Source organism: Cucumis melo, chromosome 11 (genome assembly GCF_025177605.1).
Source record: "Cucumis melo cultivar AY chromosome 11, USDA_Cmelo_AY_1.0, whole genome shotgun sequence".
Taxonomy (NCBI): Eukaryota; Viridiplantae; Streptophyta; class Magnoliopsida; order Cucurbitales; family Cucurbitaceae; genus Cucumis; species Cucumis melo.
This window is the reverse complement of record NC_066867.1, coordinates 11,717,387-11,728,364: the sequence shown is the minus strand read 5'-3', so window position 1 is coordinate 11,728,364 and position 10,978 is coordinate 11,717,387.

Genomic DNA, 10,978 nt, shown 5'->3' with positions numbered 1-10,978 from the left:
AATATAATGATGTAGTTTAACTTCTATACAAAAAAAATTAAAGAATAACAACTTACTATAAACGATTAACTAGTAAGCGATCGCTTAAGAAATGTACATGTGATCGTTTACTTAGTAAGCGATCGTGTAATATTAACTTAACGATGTTTAGTTAATAGAAGCGATCGTTTAGTTAATAGAAGCGATCGTTTAGTTAATATAAGCGATCGTTTGGGAAGAGTACTTACGTCTCCATGTACCCATGTGTTTTCTTCAAGTTGTCTGAAAAAGTCTTTCTTTCTGGTTGTGGAGACTACTTTCCTTTGTTCATGGGTTGTTTTTCTTGATCTTTTCCATTGTAAGTATTCCTTCCATAATTTTGGATCCACTTTCCACATCGGATTATATGTATCTACTTCTCTGATTTCCACATCTGGGACAGGTGTTGTAGATTCTGATATGATCTGAGCAGATGTTGTGGGTGGATTACCTTGTTCATCTTCATCTTGCACCTCTTTATTTGCTATTTTACATAGCTTTCTTCTCTTTATTGGTTTTTCTTGTTCATCTTTATTAGGCACAATTACTGGTTCTTTTTCAACCAAAGTAACTGCTTCATCATTTTTTTTAATCTCAACCTGTTTTTTTGTTGTTTCCTGCAATGTAATCGTATTAAACAAGTAACAAACTATTCATTCAAACGACTACAAATTTGTTGTGTATACATACCAGTTGAGATTCTTCATTTACAATTTGTACAGTTTGATCCAATGGAGCCAATTCACAAAGTGCAAGAGGTTGGCTCACAAATGGAAGGGTAGTAATCATTTGTGGCAAGTCTGTTTCTTTCTGAATTTGATGACTTAGACTATCCGATATATCTCTTATAGTCATTAGCAAGTCTGCATCCCTACCGTCTATGCTTATATCACTACCACATTCCTCTTCATGTTCCCTAAACAAAATGAGAAAAAACATGAGAAAAAGAAAAAAAATACAATTGTTAGGTATTTATAAACTAGTAAACAATGAATGAAATGTTAACCTTTGGGTTTCCTCTTGATGTTCAGTATGTTGTTCTTCAGTAGGTTGTTGTTCAGTATGTTGTTCTTGAACAACATACTCATTGTCATTCTGATCAGTATGATCATTCCCTTGATTTTCAGTTTGATTCTAATAAACAAATAAAAACGAACATAAAATTAAAAAATAATGTATTGTTAAACCATCGTGTATATAAAAGTAAACGATCGCGTAACTTTGATAAACAATCGTCTATCAAAGTTAAACGATCGAGTAACTTTGATAAACGATCGTCTATCAAAGTTATACGATCGTGTAACTAATGTATTATGAAAACAAATTTTACCTGGACCAATCTCTCCAGCATCTGCTTCATTTCATACAGCTCCAATGACTGCTTTGTGATTGTGTCATCCATTCTACAGACTATAGAAGTCAGTGTGGATAAATCCTTACGAACTTCTTTTATTTCCTTCTTCAGTTTCTTGTAGGATTTTGAATGACTTTGTTCTTCTTTGTCATTGGACTTCTTTGATCTGAAATGTTTCTTCTTGGTGATTGGATGCATTTCAGACTCGTCAGCCATTGTTTGACTTTGTTCTCTTTGGGGTGACAGTTGTTCTCTTTGTGGAGATGAGTCTGATTGCTCCAATGATTTGTTGTTCATTGCTCCAATGGATTCATCATCCTCCATTTGCATGTTATCATCCCCTCGAATTCGACTCTCCATGAAAGCCTTCTCTTGGGTTGACATCTTGAGTTTAGGTTGAACAACAGTCTGCAATGTAATTGTATTAAACGATTGTGTAATTATATTAAACGATGACTGACAGGTTTTACTTACATTTTTGTTGTCGAATATGTTATTCTGCAGCATTTTGTAAGATGGAGCTTGTGTACAATTCCATCTCAATATCCTAGGGATTAATCCCTTACTGTTTCTTGTGGCCAGGTGCTCATTTGCAGTTGAGAGTACTTCATAAGCCCACACCTACAACATTTAAACAAATATGTTAAACTTTGATGTTCAATTGGCATTTACTTAAAGTGTATGAACAAATAAAAATCACCTGAAAAGCAAGCACGTAGCCTTTGATGTTGTAGTATGACACTGCTTTGGAACTTCGTGTCTTCTTCAACTCGTATGCTTCTTTTTTTCCTTGGAGACTTGTCTTTAAACTGTTGAGCAGACGAGTGTAGAAGAAAGTTGACCAATCGAAGCTTTTAAATGCTTCTTCATCATCAACTCTTCCCAAAATATCCATGTCAAACTGTGTTTTCTTATCCTTCCCGACCATCACAGTTTCTATAAAGACGGCCAAGGCGACCTTCACAGCATCATCATCATTTGTAAACTCAAAATTCTTGAAAATTTCCTCAATTTCCAAGCATGTTATTAGTTTCTTATTTTCTGATCTGAGTAGAAGACTTTTTAGGCGCTTGCTATCGCAATCTTTCTCCAATGGATTGTTTGTTGGCCACAATCCAATTATGATGTTGAATTCCTTTTGGGTAAAACGGATGTTCTTCCCTAAAACTGAGAAACAGATTCCATCTGCGTTACCGTCTTCAGGTATCTGCCTCAGCAAGAAATGATGGATCAACTGGCCGTTGAAGACCATGTTCACATTCAGCAATGGACCAAAAATTGTTTTTTCGAACATTTGCAGCTGGTCGTTGGTCAGTTTATCCTTAATACGACTGCCGATCTTGTGCACTTGGCATGACACAGTGGCAGGGAAATACTTGTCGCTAGGTACAGCCATTCTGAAATGATAGTTAATCGAAAAGTAATAAATTTAACTATCTGGAGAACTATATTGAAGACAGAAGTCGAATCCGAAACCCTAAACGCTTCACGATAATAATTTAAGAACACAATGATAGTTTTTGAAGACAGAAGTTGAAACGTTTGAAATATAAAGAAAGGAAAAGTGTAACGTTATAGTAGGAAAAGTTCGGGAAAATACCTTTTAACGTTGACGAAAAATATGGACTGAGACAAAAATGGTCTGAGAGAACAATGGACTGAGAGAAAACGAAGGTGAGTGATCAGTGCAGTTGTGTATTGCGTAGTGACGAAAAACGAACGAAGAAGGCGAAACGTATATATCGGTCGTTTTTACCAAAGGGGCAATATTGTAAATTCGCGTACTTTTATTGAAATGTTGAATCGCGGTTGTAAACAATTCGCGGGTGTCTTTTGTTGTTTCAAAAGATCGTTTAGTTTCTGTAAACGATCGTTTAGTTTTTTATAATCGATCGTTTAGTTAATTTCAAACGATCGATTGGTTGTTTTAAACGATCGTTTAGTTTTGTTTGACTAATCGTTTAGTTTTGTTTAACTGATCGTTTAGTTAATTTCAAAGGATCGATTGGTTGTTTTAAACGATCGTTTAGTTTTGTTTGACCAATCATTTAGTTTTGTTTAACTGATCGTTTAGTTAATTTCAAACGATTGATTGGTTGTTTTAAACGATCGTTTAGTTTTGTTTGACCAATCGTTTAGTTTTGTTTAACTGATCGTTTAGTTTTTTTCAAACGATCGTTTGGTTGTTTTTACACGATGTTTTGCTTGTTTTTAATCGATCGTTTAGTTTTGTTTAACCTATCGTTTAGTTGTTTTCAAACGATCATTTGGTTGTTGTTAACCGATTGTTTAGTTATTTTTAAACGATCATTTAGATATTTTTAAACGAACATTTAGTTATTTTTAAACGATCCTAAAACCAGTTTTTGTGTTCTTAAATGAATAAGTCAATTGTTATTTTCGTCTTCTTCATCCATCTGGAAGCACAGAAAGTAAGAATGTTGGGACAAATCATTAAGAAAACACATCATTAACAAACATTCATTAATTAGTGTAATACTTAGTACATTGGTAGAGAAATTTATAATCTTGTATGCTCGACTTGTCGGTATATGAAATTGGATTGGTACACGTTAATCTGTTGTGACCTATTTGTTTACACCGACCACACTTATGCAATTTCGAAGCTTCACCAACACTTGGAATCCTCTTTTTCTTCGGTCGACCAACTCTTTTGACTACTTTTGGAGGTAAAACAGTCATATGTACGTAGTCTTCGCTTGTCTTCCAATCTGACTGATTCCCAACTGGGTAGACGGCCTCCGCATATGCAGCCAACAAACATTCATTAGTGTAATAATTAGCACATAAACTATAAACATTTATATTACGATCCCGTGTTGCAGCAATGGCATGTGAGCATGGTAGTTGCTCAGCTTGAAACTCCTTGCAAGTGCATTCTTTAGTCTGAAGGTTTACGACCTCCTCCTTATCTAAATCTTTGACATGAAATTGGTAACAGTCAATTGGGTTGACCTTCATTGTCAAAGCTCCTTCTTGTTTCTTTTGAATAACTAACTCTGCCCATTTGGTCAATGTAGACATCACTTTAATGCCTTCTTCTCGACGCTTCCAAAACCAACGTTGTAGCAAAGCTCGAACATTTTCAAGGAATGAAGCAATAGGCAAATCTCTAGGTTCTTTCAGTATAGAATTCATGGACTCTGCTATATTTGTTGTCATCATGTTATACCGTCTTCCTGGGCAGTGAACACGAGACCACCGTGCTATTCCAACATCATTTAAATATTTCCCTAAACCATTAGGAAATGCAAGAAGATGTCTCCACGCTTCTACAAACGTTGATTCACGATATGTTCTCGATGCATTATAAAATAAAGTAGCAACCGTGTCATTCTTATATTTATCATGCAAATTTTGACTCAAATGTTGGACACAAAGGCCGTGGAATGCAGAGGGGAAAACTGATGAAATACCCTTGGCGAAGCATGTTTTCCGATCTGTCACAAAGCCTAGATTAGGCACCTCCCCTATTGCACCTTTCAATTTTTCTAAGAACCACTGTATTGAGTCATCTGTTTCTCTATCAACTACTCCAAAAGCTAGAGGATAGATCTGATTGTTACCATCTAAACAAACGACCACTATCAACTGACCCCGATATTTGTTCTTAAGAAATGTTCCATCCATGACTATGACCGGTCTAATGCAATTTAAGAAACCTCTAACACATGCACCAACAGCCATAAAAAGATATTTAAAGAAACGATCATCTTCGAGTTCCATGTGAAATATTGTACCTGGATTTGTAAATTTGAGTGCTTCACCATATCTACGCAAAAGATTATATAACTCTTCAGGAGACCCTCGCACTCGTTCATATGCATTTTCTCTGGCACGCCATGCTTTCTCATAACTCATATTTATGCCATAGTCTTGCCTCATGTCTTCTATGAGATCACGTGGTTTGTATATGCGATCGGGTCCCTTGAATTTGGACTTTATTAATTCTCCAACAACCCAAGATTTTGCTTGCCTATGGTCACGATTCAAAAACTCAAGAGAACATGAATGAACTTTCACATACTTTTTAATCTTGAATATATTTGAATCCTTCAGTCTAACCGCTCGCAATCTCCAACCACACTTGTTGTCGATGCATCTAACGAAAAGAACCTCTTTTGTAGACTTTTTTACTACAAACTGAAAATTTTTTTTCATTGCCAACACACTTAATCTCATTGACAAATCTCTCTTGCAAAAAAAGATTTGTCCTAAATCCAACTCTTCACTTGTAGAGCTTTCTTCCGACCAGCCACTTCCTTTTGTCTTCAACTTCCGACTAGAGGAGTTGTAGTCAACTTTACCTTTTCCTTTGCAATCTTTTGTAGGAGCATCTCTTTGTTCTGGGATGTCAAACAATTCATTGTACATCTCAACTGACTCCCATGTAAAAGTATCATCTATTGAATGATATGACTCATATGATTCCCATATAACCGAATTGGTCCCTATCATGTTATCACACAAGCCAACCTGAACTTCACCAATATCAACTTCATTCTCATCTAATGTATCCATTCCAATTGGAGGAGGATGAGGGTTTAAATTTTGAACTTGGTTGCTCCCAGTTACTGAATTGTAATCTTTGTTTAACACTTTCATGCTTCGATTGCTTGTAGGCTCAAAAGATAGGTATAGGGGGACCTCCAATGGATTTTCACTAAGAATATAAAACTTCAAATCACGGTCATTGCTTAACTCAAATAGAGGAGCTTCCTTTTCCCCTTTGATCTCATATATACATCTTATCTTTATGTCGAACTTTGTAGGGTCAACTTCTGCAAGGTCATATAGTTCAGACTGTAAATCTTTGTGTGTTATTTCTTTAGGGACAACAATGCCTTTTAACACTCCTCCTTCATATTTTCTTCGTCCCTCATCCCATTCACCACCGTGACGCACTAAAATCCGTACATGTGCCATCCTTAAACTACCTTAAGTAGTTTTGTATCTTCAAAAATTGATTTGAACTTAAGAACCTACAAGATGCGTGCAAGATGTAAAGAAATAAAAAAAAATAACTGCAAGATGTGTGCGGGCCTAAGAGAGTTACTAAACATGCAAAGAATAGATCTACATGGATTAGGAGGTGTACCAATTTGATTTTGAAATAAATAGTGGAAGTTTGAAACGTGCGAGATACGTGCGAGATAAAGCATGAGGGCCTAAGAGAGTTACTAAACATGCAAAGAATAGCTCTAAATGGATTAGGAGGTGTACCAAGTTGATTTTGAAATAAATAGTGAAAGTTTGAAACGTGCGAGATACGTGCGAGATACGTGCGAGATAAAGCATGAGGGCCTAAGAGAGTTACTAAACATGCAAAGAATAGCTCTAAATAGATTAGGAGGTGTACCAAGTTGATTTTGAAATAAATAGTGAAAGTTTGGAACGTGCGAGATACGTGCGAGATAGGTGCGAGATAAAAAAAAATACGTGCGAGATAAAAAAAAAAAACCTTCATTCCTTCTATTCCTATTGCTTACTCCTCCTCTATTTGATCCAACTAAATCCTCATCCTCTAGTTCAATTCATTTTTCACTACCCATTGAACTTTCTAAGAACCTAAAACCAAACTTTGACTAAACTAATTTATGGCAAATAAGTCCAATTCCAAAAACCAGACAATTACGGATGAAAATAGCACCAAATACCCCAACCAAACATTTACTTACAGCAGATAAATTGAAAATCGGTTAGACATGAAACTCACCTAAATAAGAGAAAACGCTCGAAGTTGATTGAATGGTCCGAATAGGAGCGACGAAATGCACTGGACAACGACCGACGAAGGGCAAGCGACGAAGGGCAAACGACGATGGGCAAGCGACGATGGGCAAGTGACGATGGGCAAGAGACGATGGCCGGAGTAGGTTCAGGTGTTCTACACGAAAGAAAAGAGAAGGGAAAGGGAACTATACGCGAAAGAGAAGGAATCGATCGTGGAGAGAAGGGAAAGCAAACGTGGAAGAGGGAAAGGAAAGGAAGGGCATTGTCCTAAAAGTCTTTCTTTTGAAAACTTGTCCCAAAATTCATTTAAATCTCTTTTTTTAACCTATTTTTGGCAATTTCCCACAATTAACCCTCCATCAAAAAAATAATTTTGTAAATTAATTGAAAGAACTAAAAAAGGAAAAATGGAGGAGTAATTTTTGGAGTTTGAGAGAGTTTTAGGAGAATTTGGGGTTTATTTGAGAAAAAATGGTAAATTGATTGTTGGAATTATGATGAATTTGGGAGAAAATTGGTATAGATAGAAAATATTTGAAAATAACCGTAAAAAAGATTCAAACATGTAACCTCAAGACCATATGCGCACTTTAAATGATAGAAAAGTTGGTTATTGTTTCAGTTTTTACAAAATATTTACGAAATTACCATTGAAATATTCTTCAAACAAATAATTTGCAGCTGCTAAGGATCGAACCTGAGTGGTAAGAGAGGCGCGCACGACCAAGAGGTGACACGTGGCCCAAGGAGAGAGGTGGGGATATGAATGAACGCGCGCGCGAAGGAATTGAATAATTTCGAATTTAATTGCGCGTCTAGAGTGATTCGAACACACGACGGTGAGGTGATGCACGCAGGTGTAGATCAAAAGATTCAAAACGATGCAGTTTCTTATTAGAAAAATCTGGAAAATGAACACTTCGCTTTGGTTTCAACTCGTGAGCTGAGGGTGGCTTGCGTGTGTAGATGGCTGACGTGTGTCACAGCTTTTTGAATATTAACCAATTTGCTCTTAATTTTTATTTTGTCCGTTCTTCTTTGTTCGGACTCCATTTTAGGTGATTTTCATTGCGTTGGGTTTTTGTATCATAGTCTTCTTTCATATTCTGCATAAAAATATCAAAATAATGAATATATGTATATTATGGATTGAGAATTAATGAGTTAATAATTGTTCCAACAAAATACCCCCAACTTAAGCTTTGTTTGTCCCGAGCAAAGTAAAATCTAATTATCAAACACTCAAGCAACAAGCATGAAAAGCAAACATGGCTTAAGATAAAAACAAATGTTCATGCAAGTATATAGATGATGCATTTCTAACGAGTCAACCTAGCGACGCTACTCAATGCCTTAATAGTCTATCCAAACCTATGCTTAAACTTAGTTCAAATTATCAAAGAGATTACAAGTTAACAGTTGAGGTTTGAGTTTAACTAAGTTCATTCGAAACAAGCACGTTTTAGAAAGATGCTAACTTTTGCTATTCAAATGCTAGACATGCTCTGAAAAAGATGAAAGACATCTTAGACTTGTTTCCCCTATTTATGGATCAAGAAGGATTCCTCCTCTTTTCAAAGTCCTCGTCAAACTAGATGCTATATTTAGAATGTTAAGAGAAGGTTGTCTGGTTTTACTTAGGTCAAAAGTGAAGCTTTCCCCCAAAAGTTCTGATAGTTAAGGAACTCAACACAATTACTTGACCTACCTGACTTCTCACTTTTTTTTACGAGCCTTTTGTTTTTAATGCATATTGCATTTTTTTAGCTCTTGATTGCCTCACTTTTTTTGTTTCCATTTGCTTCTTTTTTTCTTTTTCGTTTTTTTTTTTTTTTGCAAGCCTCTCTTTTCTTTCTTTGGTATGCAATGTGGTAACTAGGCCTTGCTAGAACTAGTGGGAGAACCTTTCTAAGGTTCTAAACTTAGTTTCTAAGTTTGACTGCTCCTTTCGAAGTGACAATAAGTTTCATCAATGCATAATATTTTCTAAAGGGATCTAGTTCTTTGTGGCTAGACAGGAGGTTTCTAACTCATGTTGACAAGACAAAAGTGTTAAAGCCTTCTCAACTTCTAAAGAGTAGCTCCTGTCCTTTTTGAAGTCTATCTAGGTTAGATTTGGACTAAGTGTATCATAGGCTATCAAAATAACACAACCAAGAAAACAAGGCTAGAAATGTATCCATGCACTTATTGTATTATACATGCAATCATTCAATCACAACATATATACAATTTTCTCAATCAAGCATTCATATCTAACATGGTATGGCTAAAAAGGGGCTTAAAAAAAAAAGATTACAACTTATTCTCAAAATATTCAGAATCACAGCTACATTTAGAATACTCCCCCTGAATCACATAGAGTTTGCTTGGTAAATCTTTCTTGTCATAGAGAGCCTTTAGTTTCTCCCACATTTCATATGCTGTATTTTCATTCATCACTTGCCTTAGTACATTACCCGTGATGTTGAGAATTAGGATTTCATAGGTTATCTCCTCCATACTACTTATCAACTTTAGTCATTGTTGCTAATAACTTTGGATCTTGAATAGCTTTTAATACCTTTTAAGAACTTTAAATTAATTTGGTGAATTCTTTTTGTCCATAGAATAAAATCTCCTCCTCCATTAAACCTTTCTATTTCAAATTTTACAGTAACCAAGGTTGCATTTTCAAGATTTTCAAGTAACTCCAGAATTCTAAAGGGTCTTCAAGAACTTAGATTTAATACCAATTGATAAAACCTATTTTAGCAGTAAAAAAAAATTATTATCAGCTTTTTCACTTACCAATGCATGTTAATTGGCTTGTGACCATTTATGATGGACAGTTGTCATCTTTCTCTCTCTTTTGTTGGAATTAACCAAAGTAAAGGTAAAAAGAAGGTTTCTTTCGTTTTTTGTTTCTTGACATGTAGAACTTTAAGCTTCTTTCTTTTGATCAGGAAAGAAAACTCAAGTCTTCAACAATGAAGTGACAAAAATACGAGAGAGTATGAAAGGAAGAGAAAAATCAATGCAAAGATTTAAAGTAGTTCAACAAAAATACCTACGTCCACTTTGAAGGCTATCAATTCATTTTTCTTGAAGATTGCAAGATGAAGAATCAAATATAAGTATCATTTGATTAAAAACTCTCCTATTTTTACATAGTGACTATTCCAAATAAAATTAGTTAGCAACTATTAAAGCAGTTTTATAACTAATTTTTAGTTTTATTTTCTAACTTCTTGAATTGTGTTTAATACAGTAAGCAAGCCAGGAAGTTGAGTTCAGTTTACTCTAAGAGAAAAAAATAAATGCGCGTGCACACTCTAGAAAGTGTGTGCACGCTCTAGCTTTCTAAGGAGGATAGAATAGTTGTTGGCTTTCCTTCAACCCTAATATTCATCCATAGCTGAGGGGAAGAAGAAGGATTCAATCAACAAAGGATGAAGGATTTGATGGAGAGATAGAAGATTTGATGGAGAGAAACTTAGGAGAGAAGGAATGGAAAAAAATGGAGAACGAAATGAGATAAACATTCTTATTTGTTTCCTCAAATTTCTCATAATTTTAGAAACATTCTTTAAATTTTGGGGACAAGAAACATAGAACGTTATCAAACACGTCCATTTTTTTTAAAAAAAAACTGAAAAACATAACCAAGAACGTTATCAAATGGACCATGTTCAAGCTAGATGAGTCCTCTTTATATAATCTAGGGATCTTTTTTAGGATATTTCTATCCACTACGTTTCTAGACAACAAAACAAAACTGTTAATAGTTTTGGCTCATCGAGGTATTCTAAGTTGCATATGTTTGGCAATCTTAGTTTTATCTTAGCTAGTTTTCAATTGTAAGTCAAATAC